General features: G+C 37.1%; 1 long non-coding RNA gene across 1 annotated transcript in view; it reads right to left on the reverse strand.

The window, feature by feature from the left end:
- Positions 1–1,080: 1,080 nt before the first annotated feature.
- Positions 1,081–14,536, reverse strand: part of LOC142074721 (uncharacterized) — a 47,283-nt gene continuing 33,827 nt past the window's right edge. The window contains exon 3 of the long non-coding RNA XR_012670679.1: positions 1,081–1,281. This is a non-coding gene — a long non-coding RNA (uncharacterized LOC142074721). The remainder of the gene's footprint in view (positions 1,282–14,536) is intronic.

The raw sequence follows: 14,536 nt of genomic DNA on the forward strand, positions 1-14,536 counted from the left end.
GACAAGGATGCAAATAAAAACAATTGCTCACCACCAACCGACCGATGCCCAGCCAGTCCCCGAGCAGCGGCCCCCCCGCCAACCTCCCCCCTAGTTTTATTGCTGAGCATGATGTCATATGGTATGGAATATCCCTTTGGTCAGTTGGGGTCAGCTGTCCCAGCTGTGTCCCCTCCCAGCTTCTTGTGCATCCCCAGCCCACTCGCTGGTGGGGTGGTGTGAGAAGCAGAAAAGGCCTTGACTCTGTGTAAGCACTGCTCAGCAGTAACTAAAACATCCTTGTGTTATCATCACTGTTTCCAGCACAAATCCAAAACATAGCCCCATACTAGCTACTATGAAGAAAATTAACTCTATCTCAGCCAAAACCAGCACAACTGGTTAAAGCAGTGATATCCTATGAAAAATACAATGGAACTTGTTAAAAAAGGGTTCACGTAAAAGGCTTGTAAAATAATAGTGCTTATGCTTTTTATACAATTTCATGCTTGATTTTTATTTTTTAAATTACAATTAAAAAAAAAATGTATTTTATGAGTCCAGTTTTATAAAACTGAAGTTGATTCACGTTGGGGCTGCTATCATCCTGCTTCACTTGGCTGAATTAGATTTTGCATAGATCAGTTACCTGAACCTGCTCATCTCCCAGCTACACAACTGCTAGTGCCAGAGGAGGGACAGGACACTCCCTCCCATCCTCTGACCATAGCTGCAAAGTCAGGACTGCTCCAACTTACACCAGCTAAAGCAGCTGTGGAAAAGTATCATAAGCTCTTCTTTCTCCCTTAAAGAAAATGTTAGAGCACAGACTGAAATATTAACAAATCCCAAAATTTTACGTTACCATTAGGAGCCTAAACTTCATATGAACAGGACTATTCACCAAAATCCTAGCCAGCCAACTATGTGCTGTAGTGTGTTTTCACTTGGGCTTAAGTCTGCATATAATTAAGAGGCACCAACATCCACACTGACTCAAGAAGCTATGCTTAGCATGAAGGAAGAGGCAGGAGATTATCTTTCCCACAATAATAAATTGATTATTTGAGACTGCAGAGCAGGTACTAGAATTCAGCTCTCTCATTTCTCTAACCCTTAGTTATTACATAAAATTGACCCCCTCATCTTTAAATTATAAGGCCAGGAGTGTTTCAAGCTATGAATATCAGCTTTTGAGAGTCAATTCTTCTGTTGATGTTCAAGATCAAGAGAGGAACATTTGATACTGGTAACATTCTTAGGTATTTTTGTGAAGGACATAAGGATTCAGGAGATTCCAACCTGCAAAAAAAAAAAAAAAAAAAGGCTTATAACATTTTATATAGTCAGTAGTAGGATACCCTCCTCTACTAAGGCTTGGCTTGTGAGCCCTCAACAAGTAAACCTAACAAAGATAAAAACTGAAGGATCACAAAAACAGCCTAAAAATATTAGCTGACTTGAACAAGGAATATGATAGGGAAAAACCTCACAAGAACTGCTATGAAAAATTATTCTCAGCAGCATCTGATATAATTCAATTGAACTTTCTCTCTAAAAACTAAACAGTAATTACATAAAATTAACCTGTCAGTTCACCCTAGTACAGTAAAGAGAGTGAAAACAAACATCAAATCCTTCTCTAAGGATGCTAAACTACTCCTGTTCCTTACATACTTAAAAGGCCAGTGAGAGCTCTTTGGTCTCCCTCCCTCCCCTCCTTTCTCCAGGAACAAATAGTAAACTGGTAAAAGTCCAAAAAAGTGCAGCAGAACTTCGGACATATTGAACTCATCTCGCCAGTAGTGGCATGACTTGAATGAAAAGGCAAACAAGTTTAAATAAAACACTGTGGCTTTACATGTCCGTAGCTACTAACTTTATGGGATTTTGTTTTGTGGCAAACTTAAAAGCTCTTGGTGCTGTCACCAGATCATCCTTTGTAATGAGGCAAGTCTCATTTTTTGTTTTACTTCAGAAAATAAACTTTGGGAGATCAATCCCTCAAAACTGCACCAGGGAGCAAGCTTAAAGCGTTTGACTTGTATTTGCAATTGGGACAGCACAGGGCAAACACGCACACTAATTTTTCAACTTCTAAAATTTCTACCCAGACTACCAAAAGGAAACTGTCAAAATATCTTAACAATTCCATTATAAATGCTTTCATTAGGACCAACTAATTTTTATTTTTAATATGAGTCTAGCAATGATATGAAAAAGAAGCAACATTCCAGTAACTGGTAGTATAACACATATGTAAAACACCTCCTGACAGACTGGCATTTCTGACTGCTGAAGCTTAAACCACAGTTTTAGAAGGAAATAGCTTAAAGTTTTCTTATTTGAATTGGCAAACTGCTTTGTTTAACAAAAAGGGTTTTTTAACTAAAGTAAAAGTTTGGTGGGGCTTCAATGTTTCAGCTTGCCTGTTTATAGGAACGGGCTACTATATTATCCTTTCTTTCTGTATTTAACAAACATGTCTATTGAGAAAATGTAAGAATATTCACCAAAAATTTCTTTTTCCCCTCTGAAATAATCTGAGTCCTGCTACATGCAAAGATTCTGGGTTTGTTATCATCAAATACCTCCAAACATGCAAGCTTCAAAATGCTCAAAATAATGAGGAAAAAAATTTTTTTATTATTCTCAGCAACTCATATGTCCATTATTAATTTTATGCTTTAGATTTAGAGGTTTTTTAATTGTTCCAGAATTATCTGGGATTAAAAGAAGATACTATGTTAAATAACATTATGGACATATTCAATTTCCTCTTTTGAAGCCTCCACACCAGAGAACCATAAAAATACTACATATTAGTGCATACAGAAGACAATCTAAAAAGATTATTAAAAACCAGCAAATGCTATATTTATGAGGTAACCATAGTAAAGAAATGCCTAGACTTGTTCATCTGGATGAAAATAAAACCAAAAAGCCAGACAAACCATAAGTCCCTTCAAGCCATGTTTTTTGGGCACTCAGTTGGCTCCAAATCAAAGTTATTTCACTAATATTATAGGATCCATCCCATAAAAATCTTTTCAAGGTGAAAACTAAAACCTGCCTACTTTCCGACACTAAAGTATCTACATGGTGTTGCTAGCTCTTCATACTTTGATTCATTATAGCTAAAGTTTCCATGCCTTCTGGGAATCTAGCAATTGTTTATTGATATCTTCCCCGTTTTAAAGCTGGCAATTGAACAGACAGTTGTTAGGACAATGAGTTTCTGGTTTCTGAAGCCCAAGTTGTCCTGACATAAAATCACTGTTTTTGCTTGCTGTATACATATAAGGTACTGTGTAGCATAGCTGAGTTGTTGCCAAAGATATGGAATTAAAAGGCTTGGCATCTATCACATACTTGACACCTAAAGAGCACAGAAGCTCTAAAATTCCTATTCCCTGTAGGCGCACTCTTAGTCTAGACTAACTGATTTCTCACACTTTTAAAATGCATTACAACACTCTATTGTGATCATTTCATCCACACAGCTCCAGCTAGTGACAGAAGAACCTGTCCTTTAAGTGCCATTTCAATGGGCTAAAGCTCCCGCTCCAAGATGCCATTAAAACAATATAATACTTGAAAAGAACTATGCTGCACTGGGTTGAACTCTCTACTGTGTCTTCAGTGCTTTGTTCTGAGTTCAAGTTCTCATTGAAACTACCTGTGAACCAACTTTCCAAAACAAAGATGTTTTTGACAGCTAGTTTCACATTACTATCTTTTTTTTTTAAGTGTTCCTTACTGAATTTTGCTATATTAGCATATTAAAATATTAGTGAGGTGTTCGGCATTCAAAATTCTAAATAATAAGGTGACAATGTAAAAGACTTGAGATTTGAACTGTATAGATTTGCTTTACTAAAAATTAACAACCCTGCTTCACATTTTTAACACAGGCTATCACCTAAAAGATGCATTCCACCATTCTGTTTTTCTTAATATATATATGAGGGGTTTGTTTTTTAATATTAACCTCTGAATTTTTTTTATAATTCAAAAAAAATTAAATATTAATTTTGAGGCATTTTGGCTCTTCCTGGAATAAGCTGAGAGGGACAAAACAACACTCACTTTTTTTAAACAGCAGAAATCACATCAAATTGCTTACACATCAAGAGGAGGTTTTGTCTTTATTATAACTTATGCAATTTACGAGCACTTGTCATAGTGGAAAGCCTGGTAAAGTTGTTCTGGAAAGAGTAATAAGAAATGATAGATGTGCTATACAGCAGGGAGAAAAACTGGTTCACAGATGCAGTGCCAATGAAAGCAGGATTCAGCATGAAGATGACTTTTAAAGGAAATGACAATTTCCTTCTTTTAAGTACCCCACTAATAGCACAAATTCCAAAGGAGACAAGAAATGGAACTCTATAATTCAAGGGAAAGAGACAAAACGATTGAAAATATCTCTGAAAACAAGTGTTTTTGAACAATGGGGCAGGTGTGCAAAAAGGTGTCATGTTTCTCCTATGGCATTTCTTTCCACACATAGACAAAAACTGTACATAACCGCTACTAACTATCTACTGTTTAGCACTCCCTCTTTTTTTTTTTTTTTTTTAATAAAGGAAACAGGGAACAAGCAATGGGAAGTTGATGTCAAAACACAGAAAAACCTCCCAGCAAGCTTCCAGCAACCACCCAGGATTTAGAGTCTTGCTAGCCACTCTCTTTTCAATACCAGAATTTCACACATTTCAATGACCATTATGACTTCAAAGAATCAAATTTTCATCATTGTCCCTCATCTGCCGGTTGATTTGTATAAAGGAGTTCTTCTGCATGCACTCCAGACAAAGGGCTCCTTACTTTCGTGGCTATATATCAAGTTTAAAAGTTCTGTTTGTGACAGTTGTGTCTGTGGTAAATTAGGGTAACACTGAAGGAGTGCAGCTGCTCTGCAGGAACCTCCTTTTTGGCATCATTTCACTTAAATAAAAACTGAATAATTAGCTTCTGTCTTTATTAAACCGCAAAAATGCCACTGGCCTTAGTAACTACTTCCAGTTGCCCCACCTACTCAACCTCAATAGTTTACACTTGTTAGAAAGGAGGGAAAGTAGTTGTTTTCTGTACTTTATAGGAGTTTACAACAGCTTGCTCTCTTCCCCGTCCCCAACATGTTTTACCAGACTAAGTGCATAAAGTTTTGCTATAAATTCATGTTGCAATACACTTTCTTTAGGAGCTGTTATATCAAAGCACAGAATATAGCTGCTGCGAAAGGAGCTTTTTATTTAGTGTGCTCAGCTGCTTAGACTGTACGTCAGGATGAGAACATTTACATTTCTACACTTCAGTACAGTATTTTTGAAACAAATGTAAGAGAACAGAATCTACCTATGCAAATTGTAAGTGGAAAAATGGAGCAGAATGAACTAAACATGGTCAGACAACATTTATCTAACAGCTACAGACATAAGAAGGGGAAAAAAGCATATTTGCCCTTATGAAGCTCTGTATCACACAGAATACAGTTTTCTTTCAGGCTTCTCAATCTTTGTGCATTATCACAGTAATCTATGAACAACGTGTTATCTGTACTGTGTTCTCCCATCTAACCATCCTGCAGAACGATTAATAAAAAAGTTGAGAAAAGCAGTGAAAGAACCATATTTAAAAAAAGAAAACCAAACGTTGTAAACAGGAAACAGGATTCAATAATAATGATTGCAAGAAAGCTTCTATTTAAAGAAAATTTCTTTACATAGGCAGTTAGCAGAAAACACTAAAGAGAAACTGGATATGGAGAAAAGGATATGCTGAAAAGTGGGTCTAACAGAAGCATAAATTGTCACATTACTGGAATCAACATAAGTCCATTATAATACTTTTTAGTCTACTGACTGCCAATATGCAAAGGAGGTGTCAGCATCCAAAGCAGTCCAACATTTGAAAGTGCTGTTAGCTTCAGCAAACTCTACTCAACAGTTTGTATTTCACAGCTGAGGAGATACTACTCTAACAGCCACGATGGCTAAGTATTCGCTGTTGTCGCAAAACCTCCTTGACAACTTCCCTGTCATCCCACTGCACAAAGGCTCACTCCACTTTCCCAATATTTTGCATGCCCAATATTATTTCATGCCGCTTGAATGAGATACTACAAAAATAACAGCATAACACATCCCACACACCATTAAACCAACGTCACTTGGATTTGTTCAGAGAGAACACGATGAAAGAGTAAACAGGAATAATTGATTGGATTTCTAAAAATCCCAGGTGCTCTGTACAAATCGGAACATGATTTCACACTAATAAGTAGAAAACTTCCCCCTCACCAACCCTTCTTTCAGATCTTAAAACACTTTACTTATACTCTGCATTACATTCCCAAATTGTGTATTCACATTCATCTCCTGCAAAAGTCATAGAAAAATTATATTTATAAATAAGTGATTAATGGTAAAATTTATGGCAAAAGCTGCTGAGTTGTGCTTTTGTTAGTTTAAACTATAATACTAAAAATAAAAACAAAAATCTCAGATTTTGCAACTATCAGTGCCCTGACAAGCCTCAAAACAGAGAGGCAATTTTCTTGACAAACCATAATGCATGACAAACATGCAAAAATTACCTATCATTCAGCCTGCATTCTTGATGGACAGGTAAAAAACATTTTAGAAATTTAAAAATTAAGCATTTGAAACACGTAAGTCCCACTTTCAGCACAGATGGATATTTCATGCTCAGTATAGTTTTTCTGCCAAGAAAGAATCAAAGACCAAGACAAAAATTATTATTTAATTATTAATAATGTATTTTTCCCTGTAACAGTACATCTTAGTTTTGTAAATATTGTCTCGGTAAATATCGTTAAATTAAAGAAAAGGGTAATCAGATATCTGGTTTTACATTTTGCAGTTTCTCCATATGACTGAAATTAAGAAAATCATTATTAAATGGAGGGAAGTAGGGGTGGTCAGAAAAGGAAAAAGGGGAGAAGAATATATTTCATTAAAATAGATTGACGTTGCTACTAGTAATCATTGGAGACTTCAGTGTGGTCATGACATTCTTTAGATTGAGGAAATTATAAACAGCGTACTTATCTCGAACAAGGTGGGAAAAAAGTCTGAATTATTTATAGCAGATATTGTAAACTACTTTTTCTTACAACACAGCAAGATTTAGATAGAACATACTTTTTAGAACTCATTCAAAGCATATGTAAGCAAATCTTTTGCTTCCACACACACAAGTGGCTGGGTTTTTTTTATTACCTGCGAGGTATTTAAAAATGCTGAGTTTTCTACAGCACACAATTTTTAAGTATTCTACAAGAACTTCACAATCCTCAGATTTAAAAAAGTGCAAAAAATCAAGTAGTTAAGAATAAGACAACAGCAAATTGTTTAGACTGTAAATTTTCAAATAAAAGGAGAGGCAGTCTTAGTTTACCTGCATTTAGAAAGAGGATAACTGGACAATTGAAATAATCTGATTCCTCTTAGAATAATTTACAGTTACGGCAATACTCTACTGCTTTACTACCATAAGCAACTCTTCTTACAGGTACTATTTCTCAGTTGGAAAACAAAAAAACCCAGGCAGGAAGGGGCTTTAAAGGAAAGAAGACAGAAGTACTCATAGCTAGAGCCTGCCTAGATAGACAGCATTGTCCTGACTCCCCTGATTAGCTCAGTTTTGTATAAACTATTAAATAAAACCTTGTAGTTCAGTGATGGTATGTTTTTTCAGACAAAATGTATTCAGCTTGCAGTTCTGATTATTTATGCTATATTCCTAGCATAAATCACAATAAGCAGATTGGCTTGCAAAGCTACACATAATATTTCAATAATGTCTTGGCGAATTATTCACTAAAGATGACTCTTGGGCTTCCAGTGTATAAAACGTAGTTTTGATCATGGACACTCAAAGCCCCAACCAGCAGCTCAGGATGGGGTCTTCCATATCTTAAGTGAGAGCCAAAATTCAGGCTACTCTTGCACATTGGGAATAATTTCTGTATTTTTTTGTGTGTGTTTCTGATGCCATTTCAGTGAAATCCTTATTTTTAACATTCATTAAAACAGTTACCTGTATTTACAAAATAAATCATAAGCACATGACTTAAGTAAATTTTATAAAGTTACTGTCTTTCAGGAATTCTGTCACGAACAAGAAAATTAACAGTCCTGATCTGCTTTATGCCCATCTGAAAACCTTACAAAACCTCCTTTAAAGTACCTATTAAGAAATTTTCCATATAAGGCCCAGGTGGAGTTCCCAAATACTGGAACCACTTGTTTCATCCTCTTCAGCCTTTGGAGGGGAAGGGGTCTAATCTGTGTTAAATGTGTGGCTGGGTGCCTTCTCTCAGTTTTGTGGAAAAGCTCCCTTACCAGTTCAAGCTGCAAAAGACCCAAGGGAGCACAACATTCAGAGCCTGGCAGTGAACTGGGACACTACTTACACATAAGCAGTGCAATTGCTGCTATGAAGCAGGAACACCTGGGCCAAATCATACTCTAATCTGGACAACCATCATCAAGGTCTGAGCTGTCAAGTTCAAATTTGGATGTAAGGCAAAGTCTTAAGACTTGATAACTCTACTAAGATTTCCTATGATGAAGTCATAAGAAAGGTTATCACTACTGTGGTGGGTTGACCCTGGCTGGACACCAGGTGCCCACCAAAGCTGCTCTATCACTCCCCCTCCTCAGCTGGACAAGGGAGAGAAAATTTAACAAAACGCTCATGGGTCAAGATAAGGACAGGGAGATCATTCACCAATTACCATCACGGGCAAAACAGACTCGACTTGGGAAAATTAGTTTAATTTATTACCAATCAAAATCAGAGTAAGGTAATGAGAAAATAAAACCCAAATCTTAAAACACCTTCCCCCCACCCCTCCCTTCTTCCCAGGCTTAACTTTACTCCCAAATTCTCTACCTCCTCCCCCCGAGCGGCACAGGAGGATGGGTGGAATGGGGGTTGCGGTCAGTTCATCACACGTTGTCTCTGCCACTTCTTCCTCCTCACACTCTTCCCCTGCTCCAGTGTGGGGTCCCTCCCATGGGAGACAGTCCTCCACGAACTTCTCCAACATGGGTCCTTCCCCCAGGTTGCAGTTCTTCAAGAACTGCTCCAGCGTGGGTCCTTTCCACAGGGTGCAGGCCTTCAGGAACAGACTGCTCCAGCATGGGTCCCCCATGGGGTCACAAGTCCTGCCAGCAAACCTGCTCCAGCGTGGGGTCCTCTCTCTCCACGGGGTCACAGGTCCTGCCAGGAGCCTGCTCCAGAGCAGGCTTCCTATGGGGTCCCAGCCTCCTTTGGGCACATCCACCTGCTCTGGCGTGGGGTCCACCACAGGCTGCAGGTGGATATCTGCTCCACCGTGGACCTCCATGGGCTGCAGGGGGACAGCCTGCCTCACCATGGTCTTCACCACAGGCTGCAGGAGAATCTCTGCTCTGGTGCCTGGAGCACCTCCTCCCCCTCCTTCTTTACTGACCTTGGTGTCTACAGGATTGTTTCTATCACATATTCTCACTCCTCTCTTCCAGTTGCAGTTGCGCAGTTTTTTTTCCCCTTTCTTAAATATGTTATCACAGAAGCACTACCACCGTCACTCATTGGGTCAGCCTTGGCCAGTGGCGGGTCCATCTTGGAGCCGGCTGGCATTGGCTCTATCGGACACAGGGGAAGCTTCTAGCAGCTTCTCACAGAAGCCACCCCTGTAGCCCCCCCGCTACCAAAACCTTGCCACGCAAACCCAATACAACTACAGTATATGGAACACCTATTGTGGATTCAGTTTTAATTAGCTAACAATCTCCCTGGGCTGGTAGCTAGAGCACAGAATACTAAAATATTTTTTTTTAAATTTCATTATTGTGCATTCTGGTGTTCTTTTCCTTTCACCTCCCAACTACCTATTCATTCCCTATTTAATGGAAGCTGTGGAACACTGTTTAACTTTAATGGTTAAAATTTAACAAACTAGGCTTTTGTTTATTAAAACAAGATATTCATCAAAGGTGGAGGTGAAAAAAAGCAAAAAGTAGTGTTTTAAAGTTTCACTTGACAATACTGTCACAGTAGTGCGTGGTCTGCTACTAAGAACAATATTGAGAAATCCTGAGTTCATGTAAACCAATGCCTGCCTTCATTGTGATGCATGTTTTCTATTCTTTACATCTCCTTTATAAAGAAAGTGATTTCTGTAACAGATCTTTGCCACAAAGTAACAAGTGGTTTGAGACATAGGGGAGAAAAACAGAAGCAAATCCCCCATCAAGAAATGCAAATTTAGATCAAAATCCCCGTTAGTGCATGCTTTTTAGAAGAAAAGTTGCATTTAAGAAATTACAAGGAAGCCAGACCTGTTAAAAGCTGTCCCTTACCCTAATGCAAGATGTAATGCTTTTATGTAATATGCATGGACTTTAAAAGTTGAAAGCAAGTGCTAAATAGTGTACACAATTTCCATACACAGCAGGTAGTGAAGCAAGAAAAGAACTGACACAGTTACCCTCCTTAAAGAGATGCACAATAGAGAACTGTTATGCAGTGTTAGCATACTGAAGGTCTATGCATCAGGGATGTTGTGGCTATTAACAGCTTAAATGTTCACTGTATTTTGTTAATTAGCGCATACAGCTTTAAGCCTTAAATGTGTTTTAGAGGATCTTTTCTAACAGTAACACAGTCATTATTCCCTGGTGGGGATGGGATGGGTTGATGAGGCTTCAACTGTTTAATCATAATCAATAAAATACGTGGCTGAATACCACTGGACAAAAGCTGTTTCTTTAAATTTACCTGTATGGTTAGTTAAAATGGAAGCTTTCTACAATCTCTCTCTAAAAAGCTGAATCATAAATTTTTAGTTTGCTCTGTCTAGAAGTCTGTCTTTGTAATTTGTGCTTTGGTGTTTATATGCTTGGCCTTTAAGGTTACTTATAGGACAAAAATCATGGTCTTATACTTTCTGATAAAAAACTTGGTATTTAAATTCAGTAATTCAACTTGATACACTACATCTTTCCTTTCAGTTTTCTATTACTGTAGGGGGAAAAAAAAAATCAAAGGGAGACTACAATGTACAATTATGTTTACTAAACAGTGATAAAATAGTAAGAATTTGTTTTGAAAACAGACATTACAGAAGATATTCAACTTCTGACTTATCAGAGAAACAGAATTAGTTGACCCAAATGGAGCGGGCGTGGCAGCAAAAATGCGGTCACCTAAGAAAAAATTTTGTAAACAAAAGAATAAAGAATAAAATACTAGTGCCTACTACTTTTTTAATCTTAAAAAAAGCTTCTGCCTGGTTAACATGCTACTCAGTGAAATCTTTAAAATATATGATTTGATGATGATGATGATGTTGGCCTATATAGAAAAATACTTTTATTTATTTTTACACATGAATATATGAGCACATATATAAAATGAGTCTGTAAGGAAAAACTATCCACCTCTTCAGATGTTATAAACAGAATTACTCATCATATTCTTAATGTTTTTTAAAAAACATTTGCAACATAATTATAACATCTTTTAAAAAATACAGTATTCATTATTTCTTATCAGCACTTTGTAGAAATTCCTTATAGCTCAGCTTCTTCTCACTTGTTAACCCAGTTTTCAGGCTAACAGGTAATAGGATAAAGGTTATTTCCCCGTCAAGCAAAGATTTTCTTTTGCACAAAAAGTAAGCCAATGGGCTTTATGGAGTGAATAGAACTAAGTATGCCAAAAAGATACATAAGAGATTGAGCAATTTCCCTACAGTGCATGCTTCACAATGCAAGAACTAAACTGCATATTAAAACTCTGTGGATCTGAACATCAGATGCTCTCTCCATGGTCCATGCCCTCACTTAACACAGGTTAACATTCCTGATTTGAGAAAGCAGCCATGAAAGTAGTTCAAAGGTACCTAACAAACAAGCCATCAAGAATTGGAAGAGCATCTGGTTCCATTTCATCATTGATCTTCTGAGTAGAAACAGATAGTGCTGAAGAAGCACCAAGCTCTCTTGCAGCATGACCAAGATGCTCAAGGATTCCCATAGGATTACTGAGCTGCAGCTTTCCCTTCCAGACAAGGAAAGCTTTTCCTTTCTGACTTAATAAAATGATTCAGCTAGAACTTCATGACTAGAAACAGCTTTCAAGTCTGTACACAGAACTTTCTCAGACAGTAAGCAGTTAGGCTAGGATTTGTGTCTTAACTCTACAACTTGGATTTACTACACAAATGCAGAAAGAGACATTTTATTGAACAGAAAAGCAAGGGCTCTACAAGGAATTGTTTATTCACTATTCCTGACAGGACAAGAAGAATTCATGATATCTACAGAAATATTTCATAACAGGGGATACTAACTTAGGTGTTCTAGAAAAAGTTCAGATAATGGTAATATTTTATGAGAACATGAAAATACTATCTAGTCTTAAAAAAGCAAAACTACTAAATAAAACAACTCCAAAAATGAAGTTACTTCTTACTCCTGTTGATTACTAGACTATATCAATGGCTTACTTTTATTCTTTCTAGCAGATTAGAAACAATGCTTGCATATTTAGACTTGCAAAACCAAACAAGTATTTGCATGTTGAATAACTCTTTGGAAACCAGACAAACTAAACATAGCACAACGATACTCCTTTAATTTGTTCTGAGCAGCCATCATAGCAAGCTCTTAAAAAACAGTACTCTCTGATAGAAAATGAAATACTATGTAATGAAACAAAAAAATCACCTACATACCCTTCAAAGAGACATATTCTTTGACCCAGTGCTCCAGATTAAAGCCTTGAAATTTTTGCACAAGAATGCTGCACAAAGGAAGCCCAGACAAAACAGACACTCGAGATGTTAGAAGGTTGTGTAACCTCAATCTCAGACACTCCTCCTTCCAATACCCAGCAGAGATAGCACTACCATGCACCAAAAGAAAAGGCTCTCAGAGGAAGAAATCCAAATCCTTTACCCTATCCCTAAAAGCAAATAAACCTACATAGGGATGAGAGTGCAATTGCAGCTCATTGATACAACTATGTATCACTTTATACTAGGTTATGGGTTACTTGCAAAATGTGCAGTTTTCTAAAATGAAAAACAAAATGATCTCAAGCTGCAATTTAGTCACATAGCAATATTTATTGCTCTTAAAAGACAGCTAAAGGTGATGGCAATTTCTTTACTTGGACTGTCAGAGTTATAGAAAGCTTCTTTATCTTGGGGAGTAACTTGTTGCCCACAGACATTCTTACAGAAAGCTCTTTATCAGTATCCAGCCAACCGGGTTTCCTAAACCAATGCAAGCTTCATCAAACTACAATTGCTTACAAAAACAAGTTGTAGCAAGCAGTATAGGCTGAATTGAGCTAGGATATTCCAATTAAAGAGGGATTTAATTGCCAAACAGCAAAATATAGTGAATTTGCAGTGCTGAAAATGTGTATGTAGCTAGATAATCTTAACTACACACACCCCTACACCTGAGCTTGTACTGTATTTAAGACCAAATGCAACTATCAGCCAAAACTACAAAAGAAGAAACTACCAAATTATTTAAAACAAAAATCACTGTTTAGAAATAAATATATGCTCTGGCAGACCAGTGTGGTGTACATGAAGTGAGAAGAATTATCACTGCCCCCCAAAACATTAAAATCTTTAAATATTAAATTTCACATTAGTTGCTTGACAAAGTTGCCCAAGATAGTTTTTTCCTCCCCAGAGCAGTATTTGTTAGGCTTCGGGGGGGGGGCAGAAGAAGAACTTTTTAATAGATTATGGTTTGCAGCAAAAAACACAGACACACAAATAAACTATCAGTGACCATAAAAAGAGTAAAGGCCTTTAAGTATTTAACTCTATGCAAGTCCACACTTACATTAGATACTTATAATTAAAGTAGATGTATATGTATTTTTACTTGCAAACAGTTTTCTGTTTTGAATATTTCACTTTTATTGAAAGAATGCATTTAATTTTGAAATAATTCTAGAATGTGATTTTTATACCTTAAACACCTTCTACACTGGAAACTAATACCATTCAAGTGTCAAACATCACAACTGCAGATGATCGAATGCAAACTAAACACTAAGTATTGAGGACAAGACACACTGTATTAAAGATTTTATAAACCACCAGCAAACAACTTTTCATTTATCTTGAATCCAGAGTACAACACATAGTTCAAATAACCTGGCCACATGCTTACTTGACACAACTGTGATGGAAGAAAGTACTTCTCCAAGTCACAGGCCTCATATAAAAGGCCATTTTTGGCCAAAGCTAGAAGCTGTTTCTCAAAACATATCTGCAAAGAAAAGGGTGGAAAATCCACTTTTATTAACCTCATTTTATATGACAGGTTTCACTGTACATTTTAATTCATTTTTCATTATTCTGAAGTAAAATGCAAGCTGCTGATCTAATTGAGAAAAAAATTAAATAGAAGGAATACAACCTACAAGAGAGAAGTTTGGGGCTAGGGGGAGGGAACGGGTGGTGGTGGTAACTCTATCTGAACCCCCAAGTAGATTTCCATCCTGG

Source organism: Calonectris borealis, chromosome W (assembly GCF_964195595.1).
Source record: "Calonectris borealis chromosome W, bCalBor7.hap1.2, whole genome shotgun sequence".
Taxonomy (NCBI): Eukaryota; Metazoa; Chordata; class Aves; order Procellariiformes; family Procellariidae; genus Calonectris; species Calonectris borealis.